Below are 24,845 nucleotides of genomic sequence, written 5' to 3'. Positions count from 1 at the left end.
TTCACTAGGCCAAATGGGATGCTAGGACAATGCATGTTAATATGATCATTGCAGCTATTGATCCCTTGGATGTGGGGTTCTTTCTGGCATGCTTGTACACAGTTGTGCTGGTGTGAAGATATGGAGTAGCAGGTGTGTCTTGGTCTTTTTTTTGTTGTTGTATTTTTTTCTGAAGCTGGAAACAGGGAGAGACAGTCAGACAGACTCCCGCATGCGCCCGACCGGGATCCACCCGGCACGCCCACCAGGGGTGACGCTCTGCCCACCATGGGGCGATGCTCTGCCCCTCCGGGGCATTGCTCTGCCGTGACCAGAGTCGCTCTAGTGCCTGGGGCAGAGGCCAAGGAGCCATCCCCAGCGCCTGGGCCATCTTTGCTTCAATGGAGCCTTGGCTGCGGGAGGGGAAGAGAGAGACAGAGAGGAAGGAGGGGAGGGGGTGGAGAAGCAAATGGGTGCCTCTCCCATGTGCCCTGGCCGGGAATCGAACCCGGGTCCCCCACACGCCAGGCCGACGCTCTACCACTGAGCCAACCGGCCAGGGCCGTGTCTTGGTCTTTATAAGGAGGCAGGCTGTGCAGGTGGTTATGGCTGGTGAAAGTCATGTTCTTTGGGGTATCTTCTCAGTCTTCACGGGAGGTTAGTACAGAGGATAAGGTTATAAAATCACAGCATACATCACTTGTTATTTAACTCAATTCCACCAGTACAACACTTTTGATGCACTTTCTAGGTGCCAAGCTCTTCAAATTAGAAAGATCAGTTATGCCTTAGGCTTGTCCTAAGAGGCTATGATCCAGTGTTGGAGAAGAATGGTCAAAGATGATTTTTTTTGGAAAGAGGGTACTTTTTCAGTATCTTTTTTTTCAGATGTTGACAAAAATTATAGAATAGGAAGTGATCACATAATGGAATGACATTTCACAAACTGTGCTAATATGAAGATTTGTATTTTGAAACCCATTGTGTATGTAAACAAAAATTAGCAGTTTTGTTTGGAGCCATTTTTGTATGTTCTAACAGTAAATTTGGATGATGATTAAAGATTATCTCTGGGGAGAGAAATGAGTTTCAAAGACACAATGTAACCTTGCTCAGTTAACCAATATATGAAAAAGTCATCTTTTCATTATTCTTTCAAAGCATTGAAATAATTAAGAGAAATATTTTAAATCTAAATTCAGTAAAAACTTCCAAAATTATCGGGAAGTATGTCCTGTAGTAAGCTGATATAATTTAAAAACAAAACACATCAAAACCAAAAATAAGTAAGCAATAGCAATTCCTTATATCTTAATGATAAGATTCATTAGAAACTCTAATCAGAAGAAACTCAGGTTGGTTTTCTTAGTTGTGTAATGCTCAAAACGTTTTGGGCAAGACTAAAAGATCAGTTTTTAAATAAAATCTTGGTTGCACCAACTGGATAAGCAGTGGCTATACCTAAGCATTAGATTTGGAACTAAAGGGTTTTTGTTTTTTATGGAAAGTAAACAAAAGGCTGGAAATCAACAGTTATGAAATAGTAGTCAGTGAAGTTTTTGTGAAACACGTGGAGTAAACATATTTAATAATAAATTCAATTGAATAGTAATGCCTCAATGCATGAAAATTATTTTAATCTTTTCATGCATATAAATATTTTGGCTTTTTTAAATTTAGAAAATAGAGCATCCATTTCTGTTATATATTTTCCTGCCCAATATTTTGTATAAGTGATCTACTTATTCAAATAGATAGTTTAGTGGAAGAAATTTGAAATTAGTTGCTAGACTAATAATAAGTTGCACATTTGAGCATGAATCATTTCACCTGTCACCCATTTTTCAAGAAACAAATATGCTGTTTTAATTGAAAACATTATGCTTTGCACTTTGCAACCATTTTTCTGTTTTATTTCAAATATCTCTAGGCTATGTAAATAAAATATTGTTTTTTGTTTGTTTGTTTGTTTGTTTTTCCCCAGTGGGAACTGAGCAGAACAATTGAAGGCACTGTCTTACGCTATCCACTTAGAAAAGGTAGGGGAGGAAGGCCTGGAAGACAGATCTTATGGGTCCCATGCATTGGCACATTCCCACTCTACCATGGCACTTCCGCCCAATCTATGGAGGCTAGGGAGTTAGTAAAGAAATCCCTATAATAAACAAAATACTATCCATATACAATAAATAATTTATGGGTTGCTTTTATATATACTATAGCATCTAATCTTTCCAATGACTTTAGAGGCAGACATAAAAAATATTACTTTATATATAAGGAAATTAAACAGAGAGTGGGTGTTAGAAGGGAAACTTTAATTTCATGTTTCCAATTCCTGGACCAGTTCGTAGTTACTGTCCATTACAAATGAGCTGCCTCTTTGATTCAATCCTGGGTCTCAGCTTCCTCTTTTGAGAAATAGGCTACTTGTTGATGCTAACCTTAGTGATGGTATAAAAAAGACATAATTCACAATTCTTATTCTTAACTATTTTCACCCACTTCAACACTTATATTAGCCTTCATTAAATTTAATTTCTGTTACTTCAAAATTTTGGATTAGAAATAAAGTTTTAAGTCTAGATGTTGGAATTCTTTGGACATTGTCAATGAATCTGAGTCTACAGTAAGCCCAAGCAAACCCAGCCTAAAGAATTAGCTTTTTTTTTTTTTTTTTGGATAATTAGCGAATGACGTCAGAATAATGGCGGAGTAGGAAGCGATACCGATAAATCTCCCCCAAAACTCAACAAGATCTTCAACCAGAAACAGAAAAACCTATACTTGGAGCCTCCAGATGCTTCGCAATACACCCGAAGGTATGGTCGAGTGAAAAATTGGGCTAAATATATAACCAAACCCCGAAGGAAATAGGGAGTAAGAAATGCTCCGCCTTCCTCACTAACCTAAACAGGGAGGCTTTCTCTGGTAACTGTGAATATAGAAACTGAGGCGGGCAAAGGGGGTGAATACATCCAGGCTGCGGCACAAAGGGCCGAACCAGGCTGTGGCACGGAGATCCTAGCCGAGGAAAAACTGATCCTGTGGCAAGCTGGGCAATACAAGCTAACACTCGCACCAAACCCAAACAAAGACAGACAAGCGGGGCAGCCATTTTACCTGTTCTCCTGGTTGGTGCGCAGTTAGTGGGCTAGAGATTTCTTCCTAAGCCCCGGAAGTGGGTGTCCGTGTTACCCCACAGAGAGGCAGGGTCAGAGGCCTTTCTGTGGGCCGAAAGCAGAATCTCTGGGCAGCCCCAGCACCCTGGGAAAGCTGCGCACGGGAGGGAGCAAGAACTAATTCCAACGGTGGAAATTTTTCATGCTGGTGAGGGTTTCACTCAGAGGGAAACGTGGCTGGCCTCATATCCTGGTGTGCGCGCGCAGATAGGAAGTGAGCAATTCCTCCGAGTGCCTCGGCAGTGCGCGCCCGTGTTATCGCACAGAGGGGCAGAGTCAGGGGCCTTTGTGTGGGCAAAAGCGGAATCTCGGGCCGCCCCAGCGCCTTGCAAAAGCCGCGCATGGGGACGGAGCGAGAGCGAATTCCAACGCTGCAACTTTTCCATGCGGTTGGGGGTTTCACTCAGCGTGAGACTGCTGGCCAGATATCCTGGTCTGTGCACGCAGATAGTGAATGAGAGTTTCCTCCAAGCGCCCCGGAAGTGGGCGCCCGCCTGTGTTATCGGACAGAGTGGCAGGGCCAGAGGTCTTTGAGTGGGCAGAAAGCCCGCCTGATTATGCTAGCAGCTCTGACTGACTGAGCCTTACCCAGAGCCCTGTGCTGAGTGGGAATAGAGTGGGGAGTTGCCAGCTCTTTGAACCTCTTACTATCTAGGCAGAGGCAGCAGCAACCCCATAGCTGGATTATCAGACTACTAATTGAGGAAGGAAAGACTAGGAGAAAGGCTCCAGGAACACGGACTCTCTCACTGTCGGAGCCTATAAATGCTAATGAGCCTCGACTCCCAACGAGACTAAAGCACAATACATGACATTGCCATAGAGACTTATCAACTGCAAACCTCTACCTGAGCGTGCCAAAGGGGCAGAACCTGGGGTACAGAGTCACCGACCAGGGAGAGGGAGAGAAAAGAAAAAGCAAGAAGATAACCTCTCAAAATCAAGAATAATCTGCTGATTTTATAACCTATTCCATTTTATTATATTTGTTCGTTTGTTTCTCTTATCTTCATTCTTGATACTTTTTTTCCTCCTCCAATTTGGCCGATTAAGTCTCTGCCGGTCTTACTCTCTCCTCTCCTTGAACTACACTACCCATAAGTGTTACATCTCCCATTACCTTTTTTCTCTTCTTCCTTTCTCTCTATGAGGGTTGTACTCCAAAACCCTTAACTCTCTCTCTCTCCTTTCTTTTTTCTTCTTTTAGTGGTTCCTTCTTTTTTTCTCTCTCTCTCTTTCTTTTCTCCCTCTATATTAGTTTCTTCCTTTCTCCTTTACATCTCCTCTCATTCAAACCTCAATAACAAACAAATTATCTTATCTGGGACTCAAACTTATGTTTGTGGCATTTTGGGGGGTTTTTACTTCACCTTTTTAACTCACTAGCAGTGCTCCCATCCCTGGCTCTCCATTTTATCTAGTTCTTGTTCCACTAAATACAATAGTATTTTTTTTAATTTGTCCCCCCATTTTTGTTTTCCTCTTATTCCTCTCATCATAACTCTTAGACAACCAACACCTAAAAGTAAATCATTTTATTCTTGACCCAAATTTTTTCCTTATTTGCTTTTTGTGGGTCCATACCCCCCCCTTTTTTTTGCCCCTTTATTACTTTTCCCCAATTCAGGCCCTCCATCACAGGCATTGTTTGTTATAATTCACAGTTCACCACAAGATTTTCTCAAGAAAAAGGGGAGAGGAGAGGAAAAAAGGAGGGGGGGAATAATTTCCTTTTTTAAAAAATTATTATTTTATTTTATTTTTATTTCATTATTAATTTTTTTAAAAAAACAACTCTTTTTGATTTTTTATTTTTTTAACTTTTTATTCTTTATTAAATCTCATTAATACTATCAACAAAACCACCCTCAGATGCCATTAAGGAAGAGAAAATAGAATATCATGGATACAAAAGAAAGAGAGGTAACACAGCTAGATGAGGAAAAATCTATGGAGAAAAAATTTAATATATTGGAAACCTTGGAGCTAAATGACAGAGAATTCAAGATAGAAATACTAAAAATCCTCCAAGATATACAAGAAAACACAGAAAGGCAATTTAGGGAGCTCAGAAAACAACTCAAAGAACACAAAGAATATATGTCCAAAGAAATTGAAACTATAAAAACAAATCAAACAGAGATGAAAAACTCAATTCACGAGCTGAAAAATGAAGTAACAAGCTTAGCTAATAGAACAGGTCAGATAGAAGAGAGGATTAGTGAAATAGAAGACAAGCAACTTGAGGCACAACAGAGAGAAGAAGAAAGAGACTCAAAAATTAAAAAAAATGAGATAGCCCTACAAGAATTATCTGACTCCATCAAAAAGAATAACATAAGAATAATAGGTATATCAGAGGGAGAAGAGAGAAAAAATGGAATGGAGAACATACTCAAACAAAAAATAGATGAGAACTTCCCAAGCCTGTGGAAAGAACTAAAGCCCCAAATTCAAGAAGCAAACAGAACTCCAAGTTTTCTTAACCCCAACAAACCTACTCCAAGGCATATCATAATGAAATTGACACAAACCAACAGCAAAGAAAAAATTCTCAAGGCAGCCAGGGAAAAGAAGAATACAACATATAAAGGAAGGCCCATTAGATTATCATCAGATTTCTCAGCAGAAACTCTACAAGCTAGAAGAGAGTGGACCCCAATATTTAAAGTCCTGAAAGAGAGGAACTTTCAGCCACAAATACTATACCCATCAAAGCTATCCTTCAAATACGAAGGAGAAATAAAAACATTCACAGATACAGAAAAGATGAGGGAATTTATCATCAGAAAACCCCCACTCCAGGAATTACTAAAAGGGGTTCTCCAATCAGATACAAAGAACAAAAAAAAAACAGAGCCACAAGTAAAAGCTCCAAAAAGAACACAATAAAACCAAATTTAAACTGTGACAACAACAAAAAGAAAGAGGGGGAGAAGATGGAGATTAACAGTAGCAAAGGACGATGGAGTGCAAAAGTACTCACAAAATAGTTCGCTACAATGAACAGGGTAGGGACCCTTTTCATTACTCAAAGGTAACCACCATTGAAAAAACCACCACAGAAGCACATGAGCTTTTTTTTTTTGGTTAATGTACTTCTACTAATATTTAGCTCAAATTGTTACTTTCATAAGGTACATATGTTTACAGTATGCAATATAATTTTCTTTTTATTTCTCCTTATGTTTTTAATAGCATTAAAATATTAAATATAATTTATTAGGTATCAGATTCCATCACAGTGTGTTGTAAGGATAAAATACACAGAGCCACACCACCCAGTGCCAGGCACTGTGCTAAGAATTTGGGAGGAAATAAAAAGTAAAACAAGTCTCTGCCTTTGGGGTCTAAACAGAGAGACACATGAACTTGATTCCATTATTATGCAAGTCCTGGAGTGGTGTTGCTTATGAAAAGCCAAGGAAGGAGGAACCAATGTTGATATGTGAACAGGACTTGAAAGCTATATGTGGAATCTAATGAACAAAATAAACTGCAAAGAAACAAAAAAAGATTTATAGATACAGAAAACAAACTGACAGCTGTCAGAGGTATGAGGGTTGGAGGGCTGGGTAAAAAGGTGAAAGAATTAAGCAAAGAAAAAAACCCTCAGCCTGGTCAGTTGGCTCAGTGGTAGAGTGTCAGCCTGGAGTGTGGATGTCCCGAGTTCAATTCCTGGTTAGGGCACACTGGAGAAGCACCCATCCACTTCTACACCCCTCCCTCCTCTTGTTTCTCTCTCTCTCTCTCTCTCTCTCTCTCTCTCTCTCCTGCAGCCATGGCTCAATTGGAGCAAGTTAGCCCTGGATGCTAAGGATAGTTCCATGGCCTTTGCCTTGGACACTAAGAAGAGTTTGATTGCTGAGCAACAGAGCAGCACCCTAGATAGGCAGAGCATCACCCCCTGGTGGGCTTGCTGGGAGGATCCCCGTTGGGGTGCATACAGGAGTCTGTCTCTGCCTTCCCCCCCTCACTGAATAATAACAAAAAATCCTCATAGACACAAATAACAGTGTGGGGATTACAAAAGAGAAGGGGGGGGTTAACCATGTCTTTGCCATAGGAGGCACTGAGGTCCCGAGGGATTAAATGTTGGTGCCTATCATCCATGTAGTTAATGACACATTCACTGTCTCTTGCTGCCCAGGCCTGTGATTTGATAAGTTTCTTAGATTTTATTGACTTGTGCTTTCTCAATCAACCATCAAATAAAAAACAAAACAGTCCAGAAATATTCCAGTGTATTATTAAGATTTTTCAAGAATATAGATAAGAAAGTGATGTATTTGTGGTCTAGAATTTATGCCTATTCCCTAAATTCTGCTTTTTCTTTTTCAAAACTGTTTGAAACTGGTAAAAGTCTCTCTGAAATATAATGGTTCTATAAATATTCCTATTTTTAAGATGTATTAAAGTAATGAAACCACTCACCAAATTGGTGGCAGAGATTATTTCTAATAGAAATGGGGGGTAGCCAGTGTGATTTTGATAATTAGGGCATTGAGGACTCAGTAGAACGGATCATTGGAATTTCTGGAATGAATTTTTCTCAATAAATTTTCAAAATTCATTTATCATTAGAGTAATATGTTCAAGAAACACTGTAGATGATTCTGCATTAAATCTATGTTCATTTTGAATAACAAGTAATTCTTCTTAAAATAACCTTTTTAGGTGAAGAAAAGTTTGTAGTTGCAAGAACATTATTAACATTTTTTCCCCTTTAGGAAAAGTAAGATTTACATGTATTAAACTTAATGGTAATTTGTTAACATCTCTCAGCCACAAAGGCAAAAAGCTAACTGAATTTCTTATTTTTATCCAGCTTTTAAAAAAACAGAGAGCTCAAAACAATAGATTTTTTTTTTCTTGAAAGGAGGACAAATTACTGGACCATAAAGTACCAATGTGGGTTGTGGAGTATTGGTAAAATGGCCCTTCCTTGAGCATTGACATCTTTCTCCAGCTTAGCCTCATCTATACAATGTGACATTCTACCTGAGGTCATCATGAACTCATTCTAATTCCTGACCAAAAAGAACTTATTCTAATGGTGGTGATCACAACCTTCATAGGAAGTAGAGTCTCATCTTTGATATTTATTCCCTTCAAAAATCCAAAGTGTTCATTGATCAGAAAAGAAATCTATAATTTCAGGAACTTGTGGGCCCCAATGTACCCCCACATCATATGACAATTAAACACCAATGAAAGCCTGTTAAAGAACTGTAGAAGTCTAAGGTGCCACCAAATGAAAAATGGTGACTTCTTGTGCTTTTGTATTGCGTGGGACATTTCTACATAGACTAGACCATGGAAACCCATTTTTGTAGAAGTGTTTCTGCTTCATGTTTAGAGTTTATAGATTTGAACAATCAAGGAAGAATTCTGATTTGTTTTAAAGGTGGTACCGCAGTATCTCATGATCCAAACATAGGGTTTCATGTTGATTTTCTTGTCTTAAATTTTTAATTTTTCATATTGAAAGTTTTTTGTCTCTAAATTCTTTTATTGTCTGAATGTTTACCTTGAAATGCATAAAATTTATAAATTTGGATTGTCTTCTGGATTAATATGCCATTTGTGCAAGCTTTCTTCAAAAGGAAACCTACCAGCCCATAGAATGTTCATTGCTCCGACAAGCATATTTGGCTTTCATGAGCCCAAGGAACTATAGCATTTTGCCTGTGTTATGTCTCATGCTCCATTTTTATCATAATGGCTTGCCTGTAGCATGGTTTCATTTCAGTTAATCCTATTTCTTTTAAGACCTGAACCTATGCTAAGTGTCATGGCTAATTAGCTCTTCAGCAAAAGCAGGCAAACCAACAACAAAAAAATGCCCTTTCAAAGAAATGCTTTTTTGACAATGTATTTTATTATATTGTAAATACAATGCATTTTACAATAAGGTAAAATAATTTGACAAACACCAAGTGCTTAGTCTGGAAGTGTTAGAAGTATTACGTATCTTGACATTAACCTGTACTCTATATCAAACATTTTATATATCAAACAGGACAGGTTTTTATTCTTTAATATTGTTAGAAAATATCCATATTAAATGAGTTAATGTTCCAAGCAACTCCCACTTTAATAAGAATCTAAATACATGATAAAATTTAATAAGAGTTGATGTATATAAACAACATGCTGGAGGGCTCATCCTTTGAAGAGACCTTTTTGGAATGGACAAGGATATCTCCTTTATCCTCTATCATGAGGAGAGAAAAATCTCTATGAACAGTAAGGTACATGTAGACATGTTATAGTCACTGGGATGACAACCTCACAAATTGGATTGGGCTGTTATTATCATAGACCTTGAGTCATTGTCTGTATATGAAAACTTCAGTTGTCCAAAGTACATGGAGGAGAGAAAGTTAATGGGAAGTCTCCCAAGCTTATGGACACTCAGAACCAGAGAATACAACTTGTCAGAGCACCAGAGTAGTGTCCTGAGTCAAAAGTCTTAAGGTACACTGCTGCTATTGCAATTATTAATCCATCATCACCAGTTACTCTACTGAATAATAGCTATCCGCCAAGCATTGTCAATATATGTTGTCTCTTTTAATTCTTAAAGAGTCTATTTTTGAAAAATAAAATGAGTCTCAGAAAGACGAAGTGAATCTTGTAAGCCACAAAGCTAGTAAAAGAGCAGAAAAGTAAAGTGTCTCTGTCTTCTTAGCTTATCTTAGCGGTCGATGTCACGGAGTATTCAGTTGGAGGAGGGGAAATGGGACATTAGCAGACTTTTTTTTTTTTTTCCATAGCAAGGGTTTAAAAACCTCTTACTGAGTTTCCTGAAGTGATTTTCTTCCAGAAAAAAAAAATCTGTTAAACAATTCTACTTAAACAGCTATGGTACATCTGACTCACATTAGGAAAAGAAATGTAATAGAAAGTGGCATTTCTTTTAAAGTCAGGTTTTTTAGTAGCTGAGTCTTCTAGTGATTGTTATGTTAGACTAAAAAACAAACAAACAAAAAACGAAGTCCTGTAAACAGTACATGTTCTGAAAGAGATCATTGGAAACAGTATGTGCAATCATAAGCAATATGTCTTTAGTCAACCTTGTGTGTGTGTGTGTGTGTGTGTGTGTGTGTGTGTGTGTGTGTTTAGCCTGAAAAAGCTTCTTGCAAAGACTAGCAAAATTTGAAGTGACATATCTCTAAATCTTTCCTCAGAGTTATCACATGAAACCCTGTTGTGGGAACTCAGTTTCTCATCAAGGTTTAATGAAGTTTAGTGCCAGGCACACTGGGAATAGATCTGCTTTGTGGCAGTTTCAGAAAAGGTGCCCTTGGTGGTTTATTCCTTCCGGCAGCCTGATGTTCTTGACTACAAGGTGGTCATGGAGTATACTATGCAAAGCTGGCCAGTTTCCCAGGAAGAACAGTTACTTTACACAGACTCAGCATATTCCCTTCAATGCCACTGCCTACTGCATAGTCCTCTTGTGCCTTTAATAAGAGGCCATTCACTTTCAGTTAAATGAAACATCCCAGTGGAAGAGAATTAAGAGGGAATAGAACATCACAAAGAATTCCAGGAGCTGTGGGGTATACTCTCTGTACTCTTCATCTGAGTAAACAAGTGTAGTATACCTGAAACTAATACAATATAATAGTGAATGTCAACTGTAATTGAGAAATAAAATTAAAAATAAAAACAAGTGACAAAAGCAAAAAAATAAAATGTGGAGGAAGAATATATCAGCTTTTTAAAAAGAACCAGGAAGCTTTAGGATATGAATTAAGTATCTGTTTATATGAGAATAATTTAGTACTGATGGAATATGGCTTCATTAGAAATTCAACATCCAACTTGAATGGCGCTGTAGGAATGGTGTGGAGTGGTCAAATGAATTGCTCCTCTCCATACTGAGCCCCAACACTGTTCACTGAACTGTAAACTCCTTAGAGTGATGGGAAAATCTTGTTCTCACATGTTGCTCTCCATTTTCTAGTATAGTGCATGGCACATACAGGGAACTAAAGACATGTTTGTTGAAAGAATAATAAAGGCCTAGTTTGGAATTTAGATCCTTGAATGGTAAAAACAATATTTCCATGTATCGAAGTGTGAATCTATATCTGTATCTATATATCTATATATAAAAATATATATCTATCTATCTCTATCTATATATCTATATCTATATCTATCTATCTATCTATCTATCATCTATCAATCTATCATCTATATCTCTCTCTATATATAAATTACCTTGCATTCTTTTGAAGACTTTCAATATGACCTTTAGGTATTTTGAGAGAGAAAAAGGCAATATGACCTAACTTTTATTTATTTATTTATTTATTTATTTATTCAAGCAAGAAGAATGACTTTCATATTGTAAAAAATGGAATAAACATAAGAGCCACTGAAGCACAAGAGAGATGGGGTGGTGGTAAGAAAGCCCCCATACATAGGTTTTCAATGATTTCTCGTCTGTGTGCACAGAAGCATTGCATCTAAGGGTAGTGAAATCACACTTGACACAATTGGACAAACTCAGTAATTTTAGGGAAATTATACAGATGAGTGGGTCAATTCTGGGAGATTAGGGATATGTCTTCGTTTTGATTCTCCCCAAAGTATACCTAGAAATAAGGATATGGGGAGCAAGTAGGTTTTTGGGAAGTGATTCCAGGAAGCACACACAGAGTGGGACTGGGGAAGTGAGATGAGGAAAAGAAGCAAAGTTGTATTGCTAAGTGAATTGTTCCTGTTGGAAATTATGACATGCCATTTTATATCCTTCTGAGAGACTGCAGAATGTGCCTCAGAATTGTCTCACCAAGGGGGAATCAGCTGAGATATTTATCTATCAGACTTTATCCCTCATTAGAGTGCCTGGGAGCATAGTGCTCTGGCAAAGTCTTTTTGCCTTGCTCTTGGTTTAGGGCGGGTGCCTTTGATGGAGGATGCCCTGTGGTAGGTAAAAAGGAAGTGTGCAGTAGCCTCTAAGAAAGACTGAAGTCTGTTAACATCTGCTACAGATGGATAGAAGTGATGGATAAAAGGAAAATTACAGAATCTATACCAGTGAAATGGATGTTAATTTCCAGGAAAAAAAAAAGCCTATTGTTTTCAAAGTCTCAGAGGAAAAGAAATGAAACTAAATTATTCAGAAATCTTGATTTAGAAGCTCTTTTGGTCATCTATTTTTCTATATGCTATAGTCAAAAATGAATGAAAGTTCAGATGGGCAAATTCACAAGTAATTGTGTAACAGTACCTACTGTGTTGATGAGTTATTCTTTGTCATCCTAGTTTGGTGTGTCCAGTTCTTTAAAGTTAATTTCTCTTGACTTTGCTTGGGACAGAGGGTGCACAATGCCTTGTGTAGATGGTGTTATATTGAGTTGTACACTTGAACCCCGTATGGTTTGGTGAACCATGTCATCCCAATAAATTAAACTAATTATAATAAATAAATAAATAAAATAAAAAATTAAAAATAAATTGGAATTACCTTATAAATATAAAAATATAAAATTATCTCATGCCCACACATGGATTTTGATACGTCCTTTAACTTAGGCAAATGTTTCTTCTCAATCATGAATATCTTTAACCTAGTTGAAGGTGGTGTCTAGTGGCATGCCCTAAACCTCTGTCTTGCACTCTTCTGTTTTTTAGTAAATGCGTTGATGATGACACAGAAGGCATATGTGAAAATTTTCTGTCTGATGGCTACTATGATAGATGACACAGTGGGGTTCACTATAGCCATTAACAGACTAGAATGATGACCTGAATCTGAAGGTGAATTTTATTAGGGAGGAAGTGTAAAATCCTGCCCAGAGTTTCAAAAAATAAAAATCTGCCAGTATAATATGGGGAATCTCTGGTTTACAATAGTTCCTGTAAGAAAGATCTAGGCCTTTTCATTTGTTACAAGCTTAAAATGAGCTAATTTATTTCAGCTGCCAAAAACCTCATGCCATTTTAGATGATAGACATAAAATCTTTACATCCAGAACAAAAAGGTTCCCCTATATGTGTCACTAGTTCGATTTTATCTGGCAATTTTGCTCTTTTCCAAAAGCATAGTATTTTTTGAGCTGGTAAGAAGAACATTAGAGACCACTTAGAGCCAAGTTCCTTAGCCTGAGTGCATGTACCCATGGTGGTAGGCAGGGCGTGCCAGACATACAAGAAACCATAAGATAAATATTACTTATAAGATCACCAATATTACTTATTCGGTGAGGGAAAAGGGTTTAAAGTTACATAAGAGTTGAATAGTTTGAAAATAATTTTTAGGGTAAACTACATATTGTGATATTACTATTTAAGCCACATCTGTGGTATTTATGAAATATCAACTATGAAGCCCACATAAAGTTTTAAGTTAAAATTTGAGACTTCAAAGAAATTTAAGGTTGCAGGTGAATGGTGACATTTGAGAATGTTGCCAGAATTCTCAAAGCCATGAGTTCAGTCTTCTCTGCAGGTATGTTCATTCAACAAATATTTACTGAGTACCTACTATGTTTTAAGCACTGGTCTAAAATCACACTGGCACTAAATTAGTAATGTGAAACCATACAGTGAGGATTTACAGGGATGCCTAGAAGTTCCTTCTATTGTACATGTAAATAGAACCATAGCTTTTTGCATTACCTAACCGTTTTATGGCCTTATAAGTTCAATGAACCAAGTGAAAACTGACTCTGTTCCAAATCCCATCTTTTATCTCTAGATAAGATAAAAAATATGTTTATTTTCAAGGAAAATTTTTCTGTCCATACTTCTTAAGCCACATTGAGGGAATTGATCCCTGAACTAATTTTGAATGTGCCCCTCTTCTTCTTGTACATAAAGCCCAGCAGATTTAATATTGGCCTTCATCACCTACTCAAACCCTGCCAGGCTCTTCAAACCAGTCAAATTTGAGTCTCAATATTTTCTGTGTCAATAAAATTATGTGTGGAGTTAGCAGATTCAGTAAAGACCCATTGTTTTTTCTTGTCACACTGGATGTCTAGATGCCATTTAGATTGAGTTTAGAAGATGGAAGTATAGATGCTTCTTGGCCTGAGTCTTTTAACAGTAGGCATGTAGAAGACAGAACAAGATCAGAGACTGGCTGTTGATGGCAGAGCAGCACCTCTGGCCCTGGTGGTGGCATTCTCTGGACTTGGAACTGTGGAGGTATTGTGGGAAGGGTTATTTGCAGAAGTTACAGGAATTGTTTGATTTGAATAAATCTGCATGGGCAGGAGCCATGCCAGGAGCAGCAGCCTTGTTCCTGGCTATCATGGCTCTACCTGTTTCTGCTCTGATGTTGTACAGCACATCTCACTGGAGGCCAGTGCATGAACATGCCAATTTTCTTAACCATTTTATCCAGAGTGGACATTCAAGCTGTCATAATGAACATTTTGTGGCTGAATAGCATTTATGGCCATAAGAATGTCTTCCTTACCAACAGGCAAAGCCCAGACTCCTGTGGAAGGTGGTTCTGCTTAAATATTGGTGGTTCAGGGAACTCAGGCCTGAGCCTTCCTTTCAGCCTCTCATACTTATTTAACTCAGGCAAAGATCTCTTTATGGGGGGCATGGTTTTTTCAACTGGTACCCCTTGTCTTGAATGGATGCTTCTTTGGATAGTCTCTCTTTGGCTCCCAAATTACTGCTGTTCTAGAATATTCTCTCTGTATTTCCTTTGCTCATTTCACAGCCACAAATTTATCCTGACTCCACCTGTCTCTCTTAGGTCTCAGAAACATTGTTTTTGAAGTCTCTTTGTTTTAACTTTGTTTATATCTCTCAGTGTTCTTTCTTTAGTTCTCACAGATTTCATATATCAAAAATCAGGAGTTAAATAGTCAAAGCCAGGATTTAGGTCCCCAGCCATGGCTTCCCTGGGACCTCATTGAATTTGAAGTGGATGGGGCTCCAATGCTAATGAGCTCAAAGTCAAAGATTGTTATTCTGATTGCTTACCTATGGGATCCACGTGAAGTGGCTGAAAGAGTATTTAATGTGTGTGTGTGTGTGTGTTTGTGTCTACATTCAAGCACACCTGTGTGCACTTGCATGCAGTGCAAGTGTGCAATGTGAATCCTAGTTTCAGACGATAGTTCTGAAAAGTTGTAGAAAACTTTGAACTTTACAGATTGTTAGACTCTGAGGAAAATTATCTATGTGAGTTACGATTTGGTTAGATGATAAGAAAATATATTGCCAGTAGTGTTTGTTGTGGGAAGTTTTAGACAATGGAAAAACATCCCTGACACGTTGATGTATACCGCACATGAAAAGATGATCAATCCAGATCTTCTCAGGTACAAGAAAATATGACCAAGAGCTTTTGGCTATATACCATTTTGACCCCACAGCTCAGAAATTGAAATAAATTTCCTCTTAAAACACTGGAGAATGATGAAGGCCTCAGGAAAGCAAGCATGCGCTTTCTCTTGTTCCAGTGTTTTATGGAATAAATGTTAAACATTTCAGAGGCTTTAGCTGAAGGTCAGGAAGTCTGCACAGTGGGGGTTATGTATCAGGCCTTCTGAATTAAGATTCAGAATTTGTACCTAAAAGTTGTGTAATGTTCCACATGACTGACTTTTTCCTTTCTAGTACATCAACTATTCTTTTTCAGTATAATTAATTCCAATACTGATATCAGTGGAATGCACATGAAATTCTAAATGAATATGCCACTACGCTTAACTCTTTGTTCTTACCTGAAGTCAGGGAACAACAACCAAAACAAAAATAACCTTCTACTATACCAGGGGCTGGCAATGTAGCATATTTAGAACATGTTGATTTGTAGAAAAAAGCATTATTGTACACATCAAGATCAAATGTTCATAAATCGGGAGACCAAGAATTATTAAATTTTGTATTTTTTTTTCAGAATTTAGGTATTGAAGTATTAGAGTGGTGCATAACACTGAAAATTGATACAAGTCTCTAATTTTGTCCAAATTCCTTTACCAGCTTCCCCTTTGATATTTTTCCATCTCTAGTACACTTGGACACATGATTAGGGTAGTTGTAGACTTACTAATAGAATAAATTGATGTTTTCCCAAAGTGGCCATACAATTTCTTTAACCTCCAAGGAACATTGTTTTTGAAGTCTCTTTATTTTAACTTTGTTTATATCTCTCAGGGTTCTTTCTTTTGTTCTCACAGATTTCATATATCAAAAATCAGGAGTTACATAGTCAAAGCCAGGATTTGGGTCCCCAGCCGTGGCTTCCCTGGGACCTCACTGAATTTGAAGTGGATGGGGCTCCAGTGCTAATGAGCTCAAAGTCAAAGATTGTTATTCTGATTGCCTTATCACTACTAAGTCTACCAGGTATTCAGAATGTGTTCTGCATCTTCCTGGCTTGGCTTGGTTCCTGGGCAAGACCTGCAAACTAGATACGAATGCACTGTAGACTCATGCCCCTTGCCTAACTACATTCTAATGGACCCCAATAGAGGGAAGTAAGAACAAATTTAAGGAAGACCACAATCTTTCTATAGGTAGGAGATTCTAAGATGAGTGAGGAGGATTGTCAATCAGCTGATTTCTCTCTTTTCAAAGAGAGCTGAAATAGCACCTGCTATTTAGGGTACAATAATCAAACATTCTCTATTCAAACAATATTATTTTGTCTCTTAGATGCCCATCATTGTGGTAGGTATTAACTTTTTTTTTTTTCTTTATTTTTATTTATTTATTTATTTATTTATTTATTTATTTATTTTTTCATTTTTCTGAAGCTGGAAACAGGGAGAGACAGTCAGACAGACTCCCGCATGCGCCCGACCGGGATCCACCCGGCTCGCCCACCAGGGGCGGTGCTCTGCCCCCCAGGGGGCGATGCTCTGCCCATCCTGGGCGTCGCCATATTGCGACCAGAGCCACTCTAGCGCCTGAGGCAGAGGCCACAGAGCCATGCCCAGCGCCCGGGCCATCTTTGCTCCAATGGAGCCTTGGCTGCGGGAGGGGAAGAGAGAGACAGAGAGGAAAGCGCGGCGGAGGGGTGGAGAAGCAAATGGGCGCTTCTCCTATGTGCCCTGGCCGGGAATCGAACCCGGGTCCTCCGCACGCTAGGCCGACGCTCTACCGCTGAGCCAACCGGCCAGGGCTGTGGTAGGGATTAGAGAGGCTATAAAGCTAAAACGATAGCTGCCTTTAGTGAGCTTACTATTTAGTAGGGTGTGAGAAAGGTGGAAAGTGGAGGAAAAGAGAGGGACAAAATTAGCCATAAGGTGAAGTAAAATGCAGTGTAGGTGCTCACTGAATACTTGCGGGAGGAGTGAGAAGGATGCATATACAATTAGTGTTCTATTAGGTATCAGAGGCTGGAGAGATCACGTCAGTTCCTGGGGTAGTATTTTGAATTGGTCTTTTTTTAATTTTAATTTATTGTGTTTACATAGATTCTAGTGTTGCCCCGAATGCATCCCCCCATTCCCCTCAACATCTCCCTTGTCCCCCTCCCCAAGCACCCTCCCCCCTTCCCTTCAGGTTTACACCATCCTATCATCCCCTTTCCCTCTGTTTTCTTTTCCTCTGGTCCCTTTGATCTGTCCTCTGTCTCAATTCCGTTCCTCAGTTCACATTGTTCATTGGATTCCTCAAATAAGTGAGGTCATATATTTTTTCTTTTTCTGCCTGGCTTATTTCACTTAACATAATAGTTTCCATGTCCATCCATGTTGTCATAAAAGGTAAGATTTTCTTCTTTTTCATGGCCCCATAGTATTCCATTGTGTATATGTACCATAGCTTTTTAATCCACTCTTCCACTGACGGACATTTGGGCTGTTTTCAGATCTTCACTATTGTGAACAAAGCTGCCATAATCATGGGGGTGCATTTCTCCTTTTGAAACAGTGCTATGGTGTTCTTGGGGTATATTCCTAACAGTGGGATAGCTGGGTCAAAAGGCAGTTCGATTTTTAATTTTTTGAAGAATCTCCATACTGTTTTCCACAGTGACTTTAAAACAGAAAGAGGATATTGAAAGGTGGATACAGAGAAACATTTGGGGTAGGATATGGCACAGGTAAAGTAGCAGGGAAATAGTGTACAATGAACTGATCAGATGACAGTGGGCCCTTCCTCGTGAAGGAGTGGCGTGTGGTAGGGGTTAAGGAATGCAATATAGAAAAGGTTGGGCACTTCACTCAGATCTTCCCTCAGAGAGAACATGCCTCTCTTCCTGAAACAAATGCATGACTGCCGTGTCGTTTTCTAGCCCCTCATCCTGGCCTACTTTTCTTGTGAGCACTTACTACTCCTTGCAGGTATAGATCCATTTACTTATTTGATGTCTGTTTGTCTTTCTGTCTGGAACATAAGCTAAAAGAGGACTGGAACTTTGTATTTGTATTGCTTTATGTACAACTGTATCACTCATGCCTAGGATAGTGACATTTAAAAAGTGTTTGTTAGGCCTGACCTCTGGTGGCGCAGTGGATAAAGCGTTGACCTGGGAATACTGAGGTTGCCGGTTCGAAACCCTGCACTTGTCTGGTCAAGACACATATGGGAGTTGATGCTTCCTATTTAAAAAAAAAAGTGTTTGTTATATGTTCAAATGCATTTGATTCTTAAAATAATCTTGCGAGGTAGGCTGGACAGATATCTCTATTTTACAATGTGGAGACCAGGGCTTGGAGAGTTTGAAATATTTGCCTGAGGCAAAGATTTGATATCAAGGTCTTTTAGATCCAAGTTCATAGATGTCATAATTGATTGTTTACATGCCCATGAAAGTAGCTCTGCAACTTATTTATTTTTTTACAGCGACAGAGGGAGAGTCAGAGAGAGGGATAGACAGGGACAGACAGACAGGAACGGAGAGATGAGAAGCATCAATTATCAGTTTTTCGTTGCGCATTGCGACACCTTAGTTTTTCATTGACTGCTTTCTCATATGTGCCTTGACCGCGGGCCTTCAGCAGACCGAGTAGCCCCTTGCTCTAGCCAGAGACCTTGGGTCCAAGCTTGTGAGCTTTTTGCTCAAACCAGATGAGCCCGCACTCAAGTTGGCAACCTTGGAGTCTTAAACCTGGGTCCTTGGCATCCTAGTCCAGTGCTCTATCTACTGCGCCACCGCCTGGTCAGGCTTTCTTTCTTTCTTTTTTTTTTTGCTCTGCAACTTTTTAATCTTAGGCTTTTGAACTAGATTTAATTTCATGCATACTCTCTGCAACTTTTTTTCTTTTTAAGCTGAAGATTTCTGCAGCTATTAAAAATTCTTTTTAAATTTGCCTTCTCTCTTTGGAGAAAGCCAGTGAAATGAGATATTTGTTTTTGCTGTGTTCAGCAAGTCTTTATGACACATATTTATGAATAGTAGAGCTGCAAAATGACTTTGTCTTTCCAAGCATAATGCAAACAATTCTTAGTGTTTAAGGAGAGAAAAAAGATTTTATGTTTCTTCCAGTTTATTCTACTACCAGGCTCAGAATTCAAAGATAATTGTGTGCTGTAATTGATAATTCTGTGCTTGATTCAGGAACAAGTCCAAAATAGATAATGAATATAAAAGTCTTTTTATTAATTACCATTATGGCAACTTAAATCGTTTTCAGACTGGAAGAGAACGTTGGTCTTTTTCCACAACTTTAGTGTACTTCCTTTTTTATTTTAGGAGCCTTTTTTCCCCCTCTTATTATATTTTCCTTTCACCTCCCAAAATTTTCTTTCTTTATCTAAAAAATGCTATTTAATTGTTATTTGTTTATTAACCATTTATTCACTTTGTCTATTCACCAAACATTTTTTAGTTGCCTATTCTCTGCCAATTATTATATTAAATGTTGAGAATTTAAAATTTAATAAGAATATAACCCCTGACCTCAAGGAGCTCAGTTTTTTTATTGTAAGACTAGTCAAGTAACCCATTGGTTACACAGTGTGCTGTTCATGTTTTAAGCACAGCATTTTCTAGAAGCCTAAGCTGGCACCAGGTTAGGAGGTCAAAGAGAGCTTCCTGAGAGGGCAGTTAATGCTTGAAATAATTGTGACCAGGAGAGACAAGCAAAAGCCAGAGCACATGGATGTTTGTATGTCATATTATGTTTGTTTACTGGATTAAACAAATATGGTTGGCTGGGAAAGATTTTGAGTAGGGAGCGATGTGATTCAATATCTTTTGTTCTAATATAGATAAGGATGCAATCTAGGAGAGAAGTGATGATGGTAGGAGTAAGAGGGAGGGGGAAGCAGTCAGATTCTAGGGAGTTTAAGGAGAGAATTTATTGCCAAGCTAAAATGACAGATAGATGGTGGAGAGTGAAAGTCCTGTGTGAAGACCCCCAAGTTTCTCCCTTGAACTGCATGTGAACAGAGGGTTTGTTGTTCACTGAGATAGGTGACACAGTGAAGGGAATTTGGTTGGGGTTGAGATGACAAGTTTATATCTGGACATGCCATGTTCAACATATAGTTAGAGATGTCCAGATGTTAGGTGAGTTACATATTAGGAGCTCAGGATCAAGAATGGTTGGAGATATATGTGAAGTTTGTTAATGGGGAAAATAGGAACCGATTGGAAGAGCTTATACATGGTAAACAAAGAACACTGAGAGTCAAAATTTTGGGAAAACAAGCATTTTAAGGGTAAGAATAGGGATATGGGTAAGAAAGAGTGGCTAGAGAAGTGGAAGATGATAATAGCTGACTCTTCACTCATCCTTTAATGTTTTAATAATCCAATAATTTTTTTAAAACTGGCTCATTTGAAGCCTTCAATACATGGGCCTCTATATTCCTATAGGTTTTTAAATAAATTACCCACCTTAATTATTATCCATAAGTGAGGCTAAAGGTATGCATTTATCTCATCCAATGATGAGTCAAAAATAACTGAATTTAGACAGGTAAGAAATGATCAGTCACCCTGTAAGGGAACTTACTATTATTCTAAATAGTTTGAAACATTAAATGGTCTAGAATTGAAGGTGGTATTTTCAAAACTGAAACAGCGTGACACTTAGAATTTAGTTGCCATGTAGTATCATAGCTGTACATAAAAGAAGACAATAGACATTAAATAGATCTTGGATCAGAACAGTGCACACTGTACAAAATACAATGGTAGGTGTTCCCTGCTTTATTCAAGAACAAAACAAACAGGTATGGAATAAAACTTAGGAAGGTGTGAGTGTTCATTAACCAGAGGTAAGTTGTATCTTTGCAATTTGAATTTTGTTGATTATAGTCTGTTAGGATTATAGCCCTCCTTATCTCCCCGAAGTCTGCCTTATCTGTATATTTAAAGTTTATTAGTTGCATAAAATGACTGGGGCCATAATTTTGGTCTTCAGTTAATACTCAGTTGAGCATCTACCATATGCATGACCATGTAATGTATGTTCTAGCCAAATTAGTAATTAATTTTTAAATGAAAATCAGAAGGGCTAGTCTAATCATTGTTAGCATCAGCTTCTAACCTTATGAATGGTATTTGAAAATGAGTTCTCCTAGAGTCTGATATTTGAGTCCTTTACAACACCTTTGTAATCATCAGAACCACCTGCAAATGACAGGGTTTAGTTCATTTATTTATTGTCTTGAATCATGAAACCACAAATTGGTTTGACTGATTTTTCCTTTGGTCAAACAGATATATTGTTGACTTATTCAGATAACGAGTTAATTTGTTTTGCCATTTTACAGCTTAGCCAGTTTCTCACGTGATATCATAGCATTTGATGATTTTTTTGGACTGGTGTTCTGCAAACACATCAGGCAGCCAGACAAACCATGGCTAAGAGTACCATACAATTTGATGTTTAAAATTAAAATGTGGTCACTAATAAAGAATGGGTTAGAAATAGAAGAGGGATTCTGGAAATTGCAACAGAAAGAGATTAAAAGCAATCCTTATTGTTGAAAGGGCCAACAGGGAAAGAACAATTTTAACTGAACAGTTATAGTTTTCAAAATAGGGCATTTTAAAATAGTTTTTATGTGTAGGTATTTATGACCTATTTCTACAATATCTGTGTTGATTTTATACTTTCTTTGTAGTGCAAACTATATCCATAGTTTTTAGGCATTATTATCTGATCATTGTTTTTAGCTGATTGAAAACACTGATGTACGAATTGATTACTCATGAACTTACTACAGTATCAAAAAGACAAATGAACAAATGAACGAATAGATCAGCTTTGGAAAGTGAGGATGGTGGTGGATCTTAATCTATATAACGTTGACTTGAATATCACTATGTTTTACCAGAAACATTAATGAAGGTTTTAGATATAGAACTTGCAGTACAGGAAATAAAATGTCTAAATATTTCAATTAATCAGTGGAACCTATGCATCAATAACAAATTCTGGCTCTAGTATGGTTAATAAAGATGGGCTCTGTCCTCTGAGAAGTAATCATAATTTCAGGATTTCATACTCTTGCCAATTACAGACCTAATCCACTTGAGAGATTATTGTTTTTCATTTTAGCTTACACCTACATTTCTTAAAACTGCTCAATAAGCTAATAAAAATAAATATAATATATCATAGTAGATTATGTTAAAAAATAGTTAAATATATATAATCGGATATAGGGAAAGTACTTATTAGAACTGGAAAAATGTAAATAATAATTAGTCAGATTATACAAATAAAAGTCTGATGACATTACCAAATTGAAATCACTGGTAGATGAATTATTTTTACCAAAGCTTAGGTAGAGTTAATTAGCCAATGTGATAGTCTTTAGATCATTTAAAAAATAATTAGGTCTCCATCTAATTTATTAGCCAAATCGAGTTTATTTTGACAGTAAAAGAGGGTATTATTAATAATTATGTTAGGACATCAAGTATACATTGGGACATCCCCAGACAATGAAAAATAAATGTGACGACTTTGAAAATCAGTGATACTGTTGATATTTCAGAACCAAATTTATTTGTGAGAAATCAATTTTAATGATCAAAAATCTGATAATGCCATATTTAATTTCATAGTCAGTGACATGAATTGTCTAAACTGTGAAGCAGGTATGTCTGGTGGAGTGCTGAGAGGCAGGCTGGTACAAGTGTTGGACTAAAACAGGAAGAGGGAAACAGATTTTTCTACCATTGGCTTGCTACAACCAGAATGTATTAGAATGAAAACTTTCATCCCTACATGTATCTCCTTGTTACATGTGACAAATAATATTTCCTCCAAAGCTTTCACCCAGATTATATTTAAAATGACCTATATGGAGTGTTTAAATTTGGCTGAGTCCTGTTTTTTAGTGTCAACCAAGGCAATAGATCATTATTAACTGTATAAGACAGTTGAGTTTCTGAAGTCCTCTCTTTGCCATAACCTGCCTTTATCCCCTATAGCTTTAAACAGAAGGGGAAAGGCAAGTGATAATATTTAAATATGTTCATGTGAGGCTTGTGTTAAAGAATATACTTGATCAGGCTTATGTTAAACACTATATTGGTCAGAAGAATTTAAATTTTAAACTAACTTTGTAGTTATGATAAAATAGTCTCTTGTTTAGCAAATATTCAATCCCCTCCATATCCTTCTGTGGGTAGAGTATACTTCCTCTTTTAGTAATTTTGGGCTGAGCAATGTGGCTTCTCTTGCCAGAGTTGATATTAGTAATAAAGCAAGTCAAAGGCCTGTGTGGTGAAGCTGGCTCTTTTGCCATCACATGAGAACTTCCTCCAGGTAGTTGCTTCCTCTTCAACTTAGGCCCTAGAATGAATATATATATTTATCTATATATTCATATATATATATGTGTGTGTGTGTGTATATACACACACACACACACACACACGTGTATTGAAGAACCAAGCCCAACTAGGTCTGCAGCCTGAAACTGAGCTGCTCAGTTGTATCCAGCCTAGGTAAGCCCATTAACGGCCAACCTACAGACTTGTGAGCATCAGAACAAATGCTTATTGTCGTTTTCTGCTGAGTTTGGAGGTGGGTTGTTTATTAACATCATTGAGGCAATAACTAATACATTAGTGTCTTAGTATCACTTTAATTCTCATATTAAAAGAAGTTTCAGGCACTCGGACTCCTATCTTGTTTTCTGTAGCCATTCTAAGTATGGCGGGTGCTACTGACCCTCCTCCAACTCCAATGCTCCGAGAGTCTCTCTGCAAACCCTACTCATATACACTGCTCACAAAAAGTAGGGGATATTTCAAAATGAATATGAAGTGATAAAATATCCCCTACTTTTTGTGAGCAGTATATATTACTTAATATTGCCAAACAACTCATCAAATTCAAGTGCCATCTAAAGGTCTCGATACTTAAAATCCAGTCCTTATCTGAATTTTCATTATTAATTCCTCTTCTCTAAATGTTAAACTGAAAAATATTTGGAGGCAAACAAGAATTTATTAAGAAACCATTAATAAACATCAAGTTAGAGAATTAAGTGTTATCAAGGTTTTTTTGGAGTCTTGAGGGGCCTATTCAAAAGTAAAGTGGGAAAATTTTCTAATCTCCTGTGGCTCCACCCACTTGAGCCCTTATCTAACTAGTTATGTAGCTCTGGACATCTCACCTAAACTATGTCTCACTGTTCTCATCAGTGTAATAAAGCGCTCAGACTCAAAGCCCTTTGAGGGTCCTCTGTTTAAATTATCTATATTCATGTTTCTACAGGTGTGATAAAATTTGTATGAAATATTTAAGTAAATTATCATCTCTGGGATTCCAC

The sequence above is a fragment of the Saccopteryx bilineata genome, chromosome 3, assembly GCF_036850765.1.
Source record: "Saccopteryx bilineata isolate mSacBil1 chromosome 3, mSacBil1_pri_phased_curated, whole genome shotgun sequence".
In the NCBI taxonomy this organism is placed as follows: Eukaryota; Metazoa; Chordata; class Mammalia; order Chiroptera; family Emballonuridae; genus Saccopteryx; species Saccopteryx bilineata.
This window is presented reverse-complemented; position numbering follows the sequence as displayed.